Source organism: Canis aureus, chromosome 22 (assembly GCF_053574225.1).
Source record: "Canis aureus isolate CA01 chromosome 22, VMU_Caureus_v.1.0, whole genome shotgun sequence".
NCBI classification, from domain to species: domain Eukaryota; kingdom Metazoa; phylum Chordata; class Mammalia; order Carnivora; family Canidae; genus Canis; species Canis aureus.
In genome coordinates this window covers 38,743,391-38,757,672 of record NC_135632.1, presented here as the reverse complement: position 1 = coordinate 38,757,672, position 14,282 = coordinate 38,743,391, and the positions used below count along the sequence as shown (strand labels likewise).

The 14,282-nt window shown below is 41.1% G+C and overlaps 1 protein-coding gene across 1 annotated transcript in view; it reads right to left on the bottom strand.

Annotated features, from left to right (window-relative positions):
- The window catches only part of TGFBR2 (transforming growth factor beta receptor 2), an 89,594-nt gene that overhangs the window by 55,235 nt on the left and 20,077 nt on the right, over positions 1 to 14,282 (bottom strand). The gene's annotated exons all lie outside the window — the stretch shown is intronic.

Here is a 14,282-nt window from a genome sequence, read left to right as displayed (position 1 = left end):
TATCTATTGGCAAAAATGGAAGTTAAAGGGATGAGTTTGGAGAGTCAAGTGAAGTAGGACAAGGCTATGAGGCATTTGGTCAACAAACATGACTTAGAGACACTTCCAAGCTAGGCTAAGAAATGTTATGTGCCTAGACCACCTGTAGCACTGGCCACTAGGAAGCTGGGAGGTGTGCTTCTCCCAGGGATCTCTGTTGGAATGGCCTGAGGCGAGCCTCCTCATCTCCTTCCTCTGTCAAGCATGCTCCTGCCTAATGCCAGGCAAACAACTTCAATGTCCTCCCATGGTATCTCTCTGTCCTGTGAATTTTAGATTTCTGTCATCCACACTTTGCCACGAAACCCTTTTTGTCACTTGAGCATAGCACCTGTTTCCTAGGTGTCTAAAAATACAAACATATATAAATTTAAGATTTGCTTTCTTGTGGTAACATTAAATATAGAAGGAAAAAAAAAACCTCATTCATCCCTCTCAGGCCTCAAGTTCATTTCAGGAAGTATATTTTTAGGCAACAAACTATTTTGAAATTTGTCTCCCAGACCAAGGGCCCTATGCTAAGCTAAAAATACAGGCCAAAATGCTTTCTGAACTTTGTGTTCAACTTGGTATTAAGACGACAATAAATATATATATTTTCCTACAACAGTTAGATTTGCATCTTTCTGTGAAACAACTAATTTAACCCTCTAGGTTTCCCTATAAGAATGGGTGAAACAACAAAAGCCTGGGTCATATTTTGCTTATGAGATTTTGTGTTTTTGGTATAGGGTATATTTTACACAAACAAACATGTCTTTGCTGGTTAGGAAGCTTTGTTGTTTTTAAATATAAAATCTAACCTCCATGAAATGGAATTCAGCCTTTTTTCATTTTAGAATTTCAGCTTGTACTAGTTAGTAGTTATCAACTTTGAGTGCATGTTAGAATCAATCACCTAGGAAATTTCAAAAATAATAAGTCCTGAGTCCCACTTCCAGATTTGCTGATTTAATTATTCTAGAAGGTGGCCTGAACATCAGGATTTTTCGAAGCTGCCTAGATATTCCAATGTGCACCCTAGGCAGAGAACATTGACCTAGAATGAACTGAAAACAACACGACTGGCACAAAACAAAAAGGCACCACACCACCACACGTACACACACACATGCACACATTCACACACAACTTCTGTGACAGTGAAGGAGCAGTCCTTCAATAATCTGGAAGGAGTTTTCTTGTGAAAAACAGGTTCTTAAAGCTATGTGATGAATTCTTTTACACCTCACATGGAAAGGAGTCCTTTGCTGGGCTGGCCAATGATTTTCTAACACAAGCTAAGAAGTGTGAGAAAAGCTAGAGGAGGCAGGAGTGAAAGGAGAGAAGTGCAAACAGTGAGTCTGCTGTTAGAAGCCACAGAGGCGGCCACAGAAGTGTTGACAAGTATAAGTGGTTTAGATCTGATGCCTACAAAACACAATCAACAGTGAAAACACAAAACACAAAAGAGGGCCATGAAAGAAAGAAAGAAAGAAAGAAAGAAAGAAAGAAAGAAAGAAAGAAAGAAAGAAAGAGAAAGAAAGAAAGAAAGAGAATAGAGAAGGGTCACCAAGCTTCATAGCTCTGGAGGTGTTACTCAGACCGCAGTCTGCAAACGGGGCCCCTGGAGACATACAGGTGTATGATGCACACTGCCTACTGTAAGACCCAGGAAGGGAAGACCTTTGCAATGAACTCTGGGAAAAATGCAAACAGCCAATTTCACTCTGTTCTCAGAGACACAGGCCTATGGGGGAGGGGATGGCGTACAATGGGAACTCATACATGAAGTACCTACTGTGTGCCACTTAAAGTACGTAAGTGATCACATATCATGTCATAAGTACCCAGTGAGGAGGCCTCATTTTTCTATTTATTATTGTAAAAGCCGACTACTGCTAAGGTGAACAGACTTTTTTTTTTTTTAATTTTTATTTATTTATGATAGTCACACAGAGAGAGAGAGAGGCAGAAACACAGGCAGAGGGAGAAGCAGGCTCCATGCACCGGGAGCCCGATGTGGGATTCGATCCCGGGTCTCCAGGATCACGCCCTGGGCCAAAGGCAGGCGCCAAACCGCTGCGCCACCCAGGGATCCTGGTGAACAGACTTTTTAGTTTGATCAGCTTTTTTTGTTTTGTTTTGTTTTGTTTTGTTTTAAATTTGAAAGCCTTTACTAGGGGCATATTCACTATAATGCATAACGTCTTCTCCCCATTCCTCAGCCAGCCACTCCCTACTAACTGACCTCAGGAGGCTCCCACCTTGACAACCCCAGCCAGTCAATAACTGTCAGTCTCTGCTTTAAGCCTTGTGAATTACGTGTTGATGGGATAGGGTGAATTATAAAGGGTAAAGCTACCCTTAAGCTTTGTTGGAGGTCACCGAATTTTGATTAAAAACTTTAGTAAAGTCAGTCTGGGGAGAAGGGTGAGACATACACACAGTTTTGCTCATCATTGCAGAGGGCTGACTAACAGGTATCCTGAAGACCCATAAACCCCTCCTGAAGAATCCAAGGACTGGCCCAGTGTCCTCAAGGGTCACTAATAGCACCCTAAATAGTACACCATTCATCGGAGTGGGGTGGAGGGCTCCTGGGGGCAGGAAAGGAGGCAATGGCTTATTCACTGTAGACACAATTACATCTGTACATTCCAATCATAGGGAAAAGAAGTTACAATTGCGATTGCAAGTATCAACCATTTTATGTTCAATAATGTTCATGAAGCCTAAGTAATGGAGAATAAATGTATATATGTCAATAGCCAGGGACAAAGATAGTACCCTAAACAGCACAACAAAACACATCTGATAAACCCCAAAATAAACCCTAACCAACTTCAAAATTACTTCCAATTCAGGTTAAATTACTCTCCTGTGTCCTTAGTTAATATGTTCTCATGTGAAGGCAGTGTATTTTAGTGTCTATAGGCCCTCTGCATGCAGCTGACCATCCTCAGGGAATTTTCAACCCATAACAGGCAAATTTGTTATTCATAATGTCCCCCCGAAAGAGGTTCCACTAAGAGTATTTCTCACCTAGAAAGTCATTCACTAAAGGAAGTGAGCATGGGCAGCTTCTTTCAGCATATGATGGGGTCACATGGCACATCATATTTCACTTCTCTTCAAACAAACCCATGAGTAATATCAAGACCTTCAGTCTGGGTCATGCTGCCTTCCTCATTTTGGGGCATATTTTCCCCAAACTCATTGCCTGGAGACACAAGTTACAAGTCTTGAGAATATGAATTAAGTAAATGCTTAGCTGTGTCTATTTCTGGAAAAGTACTGTTATCTTTGAAGATCAGAGATAAGCAGCCTAATAAGGTTATCTTAGATTTCCTCCAGATAAATATAGGGAATTTTGGATATAAATTCTTAGTCCATATCTTCGGAATGGTGTCAACTATTAACTAAACAATTAGGTAAAATCTCAAGACTCCACAAATAATCTTAAACACTATTCATGTGTCTTTAAATTCATGCATCTATCTACTATTGTTTAGTGGTGTGTTTGGGGGGTAGGACACTTAAGAATTAATTTATTCTACAAATGCTTGTGACTGTCTTGCTAAGTGCTATATATTTCAGAGCAGGACCATGAAAATTAATACAACTACCTGCAGCACCTCAAAGAATAATCCATGGCAACTGGCGAACAGAACTTAGTATGCTTCTGAGCAGTGCTTCTCAGATGTTAAGAGGGACACAAAGCTTTTGGGAATACGTTTAACCCACAGGTGTGGGGTAGTGTATTGGCTCAGGGGCGAGCAAGTCTGAAATTTATAGGGCAGGCCAGCAGGCTGGAAATTCAGGCAGGAATGAAAGTGGCAGTGTTGAAACAGAATTTCTTCTCTGGGAAAACTTTTCTGCTCCCAAGGCCTTCTAATGTATGAAAGAGGCTCAGTCACATTGCCGGGGCTAATCTCCTTTATTTAAAGTCTAGGGACTGTAGTTGTTAATCACATCTGCAAAGTACCTTCACAGCAACACCCAGGTCAATGCGTGATGGAAGAACTGGGCCCCGTAACCTGACCAAGCCCTCATCACACTGAGCATTACAGGTAGGAGCTGAGACCGTTCTCAGGTTAGGCCCATGCTGCTGGTTTGTATGTTGAATGGGAAGGCAAGGGTGAACTGGGTTTTTGACTGGCCACTATTTCCCTTTCTCCACTCATGCCGGATCCAGCAAAATTAAATACTATTCCTCACCTTTTTTACAGGCATGTCTCATCTTACAGTTCTTTCCATCTGCTTTTCTCTTGAGTCTGGCCTCTTAAACGATCACAGGCCCAGAGGCTCTGATCACCATATGGGCCCAGAATTGAAAGACTTGTTCTCTGAAAGAAGGTTTTTAATTGCAGTTGGCATTTCAGAGTCAGACACTGAGGCAACCATCTGGCAGGCAGCCGCCATGGTCTGTGATGCTGGCAACAAACACCCCATGGCCCCCGAGACCAGGTGGGACAAGTGTATTGGTCCGTCACACACGTCCTCCTCTCTAGAACAAAGCAGCAAGTCAAGCAGCCTCAGAGGAGTCCCTTCATGATCCTTCATGAAAGAAAGACATTTCCAAGTGAATAAAATACTTTGGCCCATTACTATAAATAAGCAAAAAACACCTTGTGATTAAGTCAAAGATATTTTAAGTCAAGGAATATTTTTTCTTCTCTACGGCATACCTGGAAAGTCTAACACAATGCAATACCTTCTGTTTTTAGTTTCAAAAGTGCTTGAACCCTCACTCTCTAAGTAATTATAAATATCTTGAGAGCAGGGGAGGTGGGCTTTCCTTCAAGTGATGGTCCTACTTGGTCTCTGGAGCACTAGGATCAGTAGGAGAGAAACCACCATGTAGTTACCTTGGAGACCACGGTATGGATAGGAGAGAAATAGAGGCAGAAGCAGAATTATCAAATGCAACCTACTTGCCTTTAAATTTAAGCAGGACGCCAGAAAAGGAGAAAGAGCTGCTAGAGTCTGTCTTTGAAGAATGGGTGGTTTTGAGAAGTAGGAGAACAAAAAGACACCCTGGGCTGAGAACATAGCTCAAACCAGGAAAGGGTGAGCAAAATGAGGGATGCAGACAATCTAGAGACGAGATCTCTGAAGACAGAGAATCGTTCAACAAATACGCATCCTGCATTTTACAGATGGGAAGACAGAGAGGCACATGGATGTTCTGGTGTGTACGCTGTTCATACAACTGGCCAGACCTAAATGAGATTTAGAAAAGGCAAGGAGAGTTGAGGAGGTAGAGAAAAAGGCCCAGCAGAAGCACAGGATCAAAAACAGAATCTCAGACTTTGTCCACCTACTCTCATAATAGAAACATTCTATGCTAGACATGAACTGAATAAACTCAAGGCCTGGTATAAAGACTTAAAAGTCAGGGGCTGGCAAGTAAACTAATGGATCTGGACAGTTGTCAACCATCCTAATAAAACTTCACTAAAACCCCGGTAACTGTTGGGGCACTTGGGTGGCTCAGTGGTTGCGCATCTGCTTTTGGCTCAGATCACGGTCCAGGGTCCTGGGACGGAGTTCTGCAACAGGCTACCTTGCAGGAAGCCTGCTTCTCCCTCTGCCTATGTCTCTACCTTTCTCTGTGTGTCTCTTATGAGTGAATATATAAAATCTTTAAAAAAAAATAGTATAGGTAACTGTGAATGAATTAGAGAGGAGGGATATGTGTGTATGCGAATGTGTATGTTCCCTCCCTCTTTGACTAATTCAACTGAGGAATTTGGCTTTGAAGGTTTGGGTTTCTTTTCTTTCCTTTTACTTTTTTTCTTGTTTTACTTTTTAGGCTTTTTGGTAAAATGAGTTGAATTGCTCACTATGGGTTGCTTTAAGGAAAACTGCATAAACAAACAGAGAGATTTGTATTCACCCAACAGGTGAATTAAGGGATAAAGGAATGCTTCAAGGGGATTAATCCAATAGGGTACTTTAAGTTGAAAACTTGACTGTGTCTTTAAAAGAGGATTTTTAAAATTTGATTTACAAGGAAAAATTTTAAAGCCATATATAGAATAAAACAAGCTGTAGCTGAATGGAAAAAGTAATTGGCATTTTCTAGTGACAAACATAAAATAACTGAGCTGGAGTTTCAATTGCAAACTTCTCAATTGAACACTCCCCAGCTCCTATCGCTCCAAATAGCTCCCAATATGCACACTCTGTTTTCTTGCTTAGCCCTGAATTTCTTGGATCGCTGAGGATGATGTGCAGCTTGAGTTCTCCCAGCACTTGCTGAATCTGCTTTCTTTTTTTTTGGATATATGTCCCAGAATCAGGTCACATATCAGGTGACAAAACCCAAACACTTAAAATGACTCTTGCAGATGGAAATATCTATATTATTGCCAAAGGCAGTATTTCAGAACCCTTGCATTTTTGCCATATTCAAAGAGCTGAAAAACTTTTAGCTCTCTCAATCATCTTCCTTCATCTTTAATAGGGATCTAGTAGAAAAACAGCCCTCAAAAAGCTGGGCAGGGGTGAGCAGTTGGCCACAAATAGCACCATCCATACGTGGCAATTTTAGTTTATCATTGAGAAAGCTGATTTTCACAGTGTGTTTTATCTGGCAAATCCTAACTATGGAGACTTTGAGATTAGCCAATACCAGGAGCATGCAAGGGCTGGGGCTGAGAAAAAGAGGAAACCAGTTGAAAAAATTAAGCCACACTGATGCAAATGGATACTATACCAAGTGAAGGAGTACAATTTGGTACTATTTCACAAACTGTCAACACTGTAACTGTTCTTCCCCTGGGAAATGTTTTAAAGTTGATACTTTATGTAAAGTAATAGTAACTGAGAAAATAATTCTTCCTGAGTTGATACAGCTTGGATGGTATACTGAGGCAACAAGCAAAAGGCTCCAGAGATTATTGCAAGTAAATGTGATTAACTTAACTCTCTTGGTGACAAACACTATTGGTAGATAGCCCGATAGAGGCAAGAAAATGAGCACACAATTTATGGAGTGCTACAGCATTCCAATTCAGCTCAAATAATATGTTACTAGAAAAATTAGCCAACATAAAACCAACATGCATTATGTATCTGCTCAGTGAGCCCTCTCATCTTAAACCCTTACGGCAAGGATGTAAGATAGTACAAGACAAGATGCTTACACTCTTGCAAGGAACCAAAAAAAAAAAAGTACAAAAATGATTTTTATCAAAAGAACTTTGGAGATGGGAAGACTCTACATGGAGATGTGCTTCTTAATGAAGTTATTCATTTAATATTTAAACAATATTTTATCTCGAAGCACTGACGCAACCTAATGCCAAATTCAAAACCTAATAGAAAATCTGTGTTTTTTTTTTTTTTTAAGGTAGGAACTATTAGAGGATCAGAAAAAATAGGCACTTGAGCCATTTGTTTCAACTAAGCAAGGAATTTGACCTGCGTATCAATTTCCTCTGAGATCCTACTTTTCATTTAGAGAATTTCTCTGTAGAGGCTTTCTCCCCTTCTCTTTAACATGTGCAGCAGCATCCTGGTGCATGCCTGGTGCCTGAGAGATTTTTCTATTACAGTTGTATACATATGTGAAAATACTGGTCAAAGCAGATGATCCCCATACTCGTGCTCTGTAAAGGACAGGAAATACGATAGCACTCAGGTCAAGTACTTTTTTAAGGGGTGAGGTCCCAGATGCTTGGTTTCTGACAACCAAGTAACCTGGGAGCAGACCAGGCTGGGAGACACTGGAGCAGGGACTGCATGAGTCCCGTACAGTCCACAGATGTGCTCTGTTCGGCCTAAACTTTTTTCCTTTGAAAATGTGAACCAGGGGCACCTGGGTGGCTCAGTCGGTTAAGCATCTGACTTCCGCTCAGGTCGTGATCTCAGGGTCCTGGGATCAAGCTCCGTGTTGGGCTCCCCTCTCAGTGGGGAATCTGCTTCTCCTCTCCCTCTGCTTCTGCCTTTCCTCCTTGGTCAGGCTCTCTCTCTCTCTCAAATAAATAAATAAAATCTTAAAAAAAAAAAAAAAAAAAACAAAGGAAATGTGAACCAAGTTTTAAAATGAGGATATTTCACGTGAAAAGCCAGATTTCCAACACCAATTAAGAAAATTAAAAGATGTGGCAGCATTGGGCCTACAGGGTCCCCTCCCCTGACAACAGTCAGCAGTCAGCTGGGAAGGGGCGATAGGCCCCTGAGGTGGCACAGGTACCGGTATGTTGGCCACCCCCTGGTGCTTGCTCATGTTTCCTACTGCTTGTCTGGCCCCTGTGGCTATATCTGAATTTTTACCATTAATGATTTTTTTCATTTAAACTCAATTAACATACAGTGTATTATTTAGTTACAGAGGTAGAGTTCAGTGATTTATCAGTCTTATATAACACCCAGGGCTCATTACTCAAGTGCCCTCCTTAATGCCCATCCCCCAGTTGTCCAATCCTCCCACCAGCAACCCTCAGTTTGTTTCCTATGGTTAAGAATCTCTGGGCAGCCCGGGTGGCTCAGTGGTTTAGCGCCACCTTCAGCCCAGGGCCTGATCCTGAAGATCTGGAATCGAGTCCCACATCAGGCTCCCGGCATGGAGCCTGCTTCTCCCTCTGCCTGTGTCTCTGCCTCTCTGTGTGTGTGTGTGTGTGTCTCTCATAAGTAAATAAATAAAATCTCAAAAAAAAAAAAAAAAAGGATCTCTGATGGTTTATCTCCCTCTCTGATTTCATCTTATTTACCCCCTTCTGCTACGTGCCTGTTTTTTTCCTTAAATTCCGCATGAGTGAAATCATATATTTCTCTGATTGATTTATTTCACTTTAATGATTTTTTAACATGTCCATTCATTTCTTTCTTCCAGTATTAGAGGTTTAACTGGAACACATAATTTCATGTCTAATTCTTCAATATTTTTTCCAATATGTATGTGATTCACTAATATGGACATTCACATTTCAGTTTAAGGAAAAGGAAAATTTTCTACTTTAGAAGACAGATCAGTTAGATAATAATAATAATAATAATAATAATAATAATAAATAATAATAATAATAATAGTTATTTCTACACCATTTATTTATTTTAAAGATTTTATTTATTTATTCATGAGAGACACAGAGGCAGAGACATAGGCAGAGGGAGAAGCAGGATCCTCTCATGATCAGGCCCTGAGCCACCCAGGCATCCCTACACCATTTATTGAATGCAGACCAAATGCCTAGTCCAATACTAAGTGTTGTGATGATTATTTCATGTGTTTTTTGTCATCGCTATTTTATAGATGGGGGAAATTAAGGGTCAAAGAGGTGAAATAACTATCCAAAGTCAATGAGAGATAGCTAAAGAGAAACAAAGCCACAGGTCACAAGAAAACTCTCAGCCCTCCTAATACTAGCAGTGTGATAGCTATTCCTGTGGAAAGGTTCCCGAGCAGAACTTTATACTCCTTCCAGCCGAAGGCAAAGGCACTGAGTGGGGCCAGAAGGGGGTGTGGGTGGTGGAAGGGGGTGGGGGTGGGAGTAGGGACAGAGAAGCAGTACATTTCTTATAAAATAGCTTTGATTCTTTGTAATTACTTATTTTACAAGACATATATAATACAGGCAGCTTGGTGAAGTCCAATACTTTTCAAGTCAAAGACTTCAGAGTTGAGGTTCTGTTAACTAGAGCCACAGGACCCAAGGCAAAACACTTAACTTCTTGGAACCCCCCATTTCTGAATCTACGAAATAGTACTTTCTGGGGTCAGGATGGAGAGAAAACATGCTTCAAGTACATGTGAAAATCATCCGGACAATAAAAAGTGCCATACAAGCACTCTGGTTAGAAAAGTAACACAGCATGCAACACTCTCACAAAAGAAAATTATGGGAAAGGCATGACAAGATAATTAAGAGTTTGGTAAACCTATTCCTAGTCATCAACGGAAGGCAGCAGTTTGATGACTTCTACGAAATATTTCAGGAAATTTGAAGGTATAGACAAACTGAAATATAGTAACATTCTGTGACCACCGCTCTTCAAAGCTTTCAAAGAGATCTAATGGAATCAACCACTGCTGTAATAAAGTTCCCAAGAGTGCTCAGATTTTTAAACACCCTTCTAGAGCCAAATCATCTGGCTTTAAAATATTGTTCATAGCCCGCGTAGGTCTGGCAAATAGGCAGTAACTTGAGCATCAAGTTCAATTTTCAAATCCTCTGCTGACTCTTGCACAGCACTCAACAGGGGGAGCTGATCCGCCTTGACTTCGAGGCACTTCGTGTGTTGTTTGGCAACATGCTAATAAAATTAGTGAGTTTGACATGCAGAGATGGGGAGGCACCGAGGCGCCTTGAAGGTTGCGGGATTCTAAAATGCTGAAATAAAGTTATGTTTGGCCTCCTTTCTCAAGGAAATAAAACCAGTACAATTTGATGCGCAGCTGATGAGAAAATTGGAGGAGAGTATGAGCAACAATTTGACTAGATTGTTAAGTACCTGGTCAAGAAGTGTTCTATGCCATTCAGATATGTGGAAAGCAATATTCCTCAATCTCTTCTCCTTGAAGTCATTTACTCATGTAAAAATTAATTATGTCATATTGCTATGCAGTTTCTACCAGAGAATTCATGCTGGGAATAGAAGCAGGTTGCATCAGAGAAGGCCCTGGACAAACTGTGAGCTGGCTTTGAGTTCTCTGAGAAACTACTCAACCACTCTCTGTGCCCATCCTTTGACCAGTCAAATAGGTGGGCTGAATATGATGATCTTCGAGTCCCTTTCATTTTGGAAAATATTCACAGTTCAACCCCCCAAAATCCAGAAAGTTGCATATTACAAACATGTCCCAGCATTGACCTGGCAGCCCTGGTTAAATAGAATGAGATGCTATGTTTCAGCTTACAAGATAAAGGGCTTCGGGACTACCAAACAGTGTGATTTAAGCTCTGTTTTCTCTGCTCATTGAGAAACCCACTCTCTGCAACTTTGGGAGGTCCACCTCTCCTGTTAACACTCAGGCTTAAACCTAATCACTGCAGCTGATCCATCTTGCAAGAACAAATATTCGTGCATCGTGAGGTTGGAAGGACGGAAAATTATGTCAAATGACAAAGGATCACTTTCCACTCAGCCCTTGTAGGCATTTCCTCTAATTTTATGGGGGATGTGGAGGAAATTCTGGTTTGGAGCACAGACATTCACTCTAGCAGTTTAAAAAAAAACAACCTCTAGCATTTGAAACATGTCTGTTTACTCTGAATCCATTTCTGGGCTCAGCTGGAATGATAAGTAATAACATGTATGATTGTACAAAAACATCCTATTACTTGATCTATACTTTATGTTTGACAAGCGACTATGGAAGATTAGCATTATTGCTTCCATTTTACAGAAGAGGGAAATCTTTAAAGTAACTTGCTGAGGTTGGCAGACAGCAGGTTTTAAGCTTCATGAGGTCAGGGACCATCATCTATCTTATTTCAAGGTGTGTAGGCTCGGCCCAGGGTGTATCACAAAATAGGAGTTCAACAAATGTTGAATTAAAAGCCAAAAATTTGGGGCACCTGGGTGGCTCAGTGGTTGAGCATCTGCCTTTCCCTCAGGTCATGATCCTGGGGTCCTGGGATGGAGTCCCACATCAGGCTCCCCCTGGGGAACCTGCCTCTCCCTTTGCTTGTGTCTCTGCCTCTTTCTCTGTGTCTCTAATGAATAAATAAATTAAAATCTAAATAAATAAATAAATAAATAAATAAATGCCAAAAATTCAAATCAAGCTCCTTCTATAATGCCATCAATTGAAGGTTAATTTTCCCTAAAATAAAAATTAAGGCAAAGAAATACAGTTAATTTTAAGAAAATAAAAGTGAAAACCACTCCTGGTACAGTTTTAGCATTATATTAAAACTGTGATCTACTTCTAAAAGAATTTGAGAAGGCTCCTAATTGACTAGTAGCAGCCAAACTACCCTTGACTAGTTGGCATAAGAGAACTAAAAGGCACATTCAGATTCACTTTGGTTTCTAAGATAACACCAAATATTCTGAAACCTCCCCTTCATGTTTTTCAAGCAGAGGAAGTGAAATAAAAAAGAAACACGTTTTAAGCATTGTGAAGCCTTCAAGAAGAGACAACAAAGGGTAGGAAATTTGAAATGAAATCTGAGAATCTGCCCTTAAGCTGGGCAACTTTGCTTGTTTTCTCACAGTGCAGTTGGACGAGAAAGTGTGAGGTGGATTTATGCCTTTCCTGGGCATTACTCATCGCTGTCATGACCTCAATGTTATTTGCAGTAAACAGCATAACGGGCTCTCCTAAGGTAAAGTAGCTGTGATTTGTATGATGCTATACTCCACTGAGTAAAAAGTCAACTGCCCTCCACACCGTAACAATCCGACTGAAGTTGGTGAGAAGAGTGAATGTACATGAGGATTTTGCTTTCCTTGTCAACAGGCTGTGGCAGAGTCAAGACAGACTTCCAGTAGTCATTTCAATACGGAAAATGAGAGCCACACCCACCCACAGTGCTGTTGAGGTGCGCTGTTCTCGCCACTGAATACTGGAGTACTGTGGGCTCCTTCCATCTCTGGGAAAAGCCACATGTGCATATTAAAATATCATTTATTACTGGGGCTAAGTGCAATAAGTAACTTAACCTTTGAAATGTTCTGAATTGTCTTTGGGAGGTTAAATGACAATACCTTCTATATCTTCAGAAGACTTCTTGCACAAACTCTTGTATGCAGATAACTTCTGCCCCTTGGATTTGCCCCCCACTCAAATAATCTTATCCGTTAAACCTACCTAGTGCTGGAAACTATCTACTGCTGGAATGAGAGCTGAGAGGTATAGAGTGCTGCATGGCCCTAGTGGTGACTGAGAAAGCACATGCGGACTACATTTCATGGTCTCTCATCCATTTTAATCTAATCTTTTTACCAACCCAATGGGGTTGCGGATGAGCCTGGCTCCATTTCTTGAGGAGTGCAATGTAAAACCATGTATCTATAAATGTGAAAAGAAAGAGAAGAAAAGTTGAAAGACCTTGCGGATGCAGAGAGGGTGTGAAGAGGTGAGCACACTCTGGTTTTAGGACATCTGGACTTGCTATTCCCTCCAACTAGAATGTTCTTATCCCAGATAGATGCCTTCTTCAGATAGGGATATGACAACCCTTTCTAAAATTACACTAACCATCAGTTTTTGCCCCTCTCTCTGCACTTACCCCCCAACATATTAGTAGAATCCTGTTTGCTAGCTTGAGCATACTGGACTTTGTTTAGGTCACTGCTGTACTCTAGAATCTTCAACATTGCCTGGCACATGGTAGTTAGTATGCAATAAACACTTGTTTCTGGTTTTCCATTTCCCTCTGTCTGGCAATGCCAAGTTTCATATCCCTCCCTTGGGTTCTGAGAGAAAATGTCTACCTTTCTGACAAATTCCTCTTATTTGTTTAAAAAAAAAAAGCATATCTGCAGTTGTTGGACAAGGAATAAAGATATGCTCACAGAGGAAACAGGACAATAGAAGACAAAAAGGCACGTTGAACCCAGGTGTGGAGAATGTGAACAGTCTGAGCGGCACGTCTAACAAAATAAAAATAAAAATCTCAAGTTTTCCTTAATCAAAATTAGCAGTTCAAAGACGTCAGTTCAGAAGTTGGGAGAGTTTCTTTCCTGGGAAGAGCTGGTTCACAAAGGGAGAGGACCATGTGGCACCCAAGAGAAGATGCTTCTGTCAAGGCACATAGTTCTGAAGCCAACAGCTCTGTCTGGTGCTGTCCTGTGTAACAGGGTAGCCAGGAGTGCACATGGCTTTCTAAATTTAAATTGACTAAATTAATAAACATAAATAACTAAAGCTAAGGCAATCACATATTCAGTTTCAAGTAGCACTGGCCATTTTCTTTTGTTTTATAATTTTTTAATAGGTTTTATTTATTTACTCATGAGAGACACAGAGAGAAAGAGACACAGAGAGAGGGAGAGAGGCAGAGGCACAGGCAGAGGGAGAAGCAGGCTCCATGCAGGGAGCCCAACACGGGACTCGATCCCGGGACCCAGGGAACCTCTGGGCTGAAGGCGGCGCCAAACCGCTGAGCCACCCGGGCTGCCCAGCACTGGCCATTTTCAAGTGCTTAGTAGCCACATGTCACCAGAAAAGACTAAGAACATTTTTGTGACTGTGGAAAGTTCTATTGGACAACACTGATCTGAAGAAATCCTAAAAGACGTGGCTGGACTCCTCAGCTGGGAGCTGCAAGGGAGCTCTGAAATCAGAAGCTAGAAGGGATACA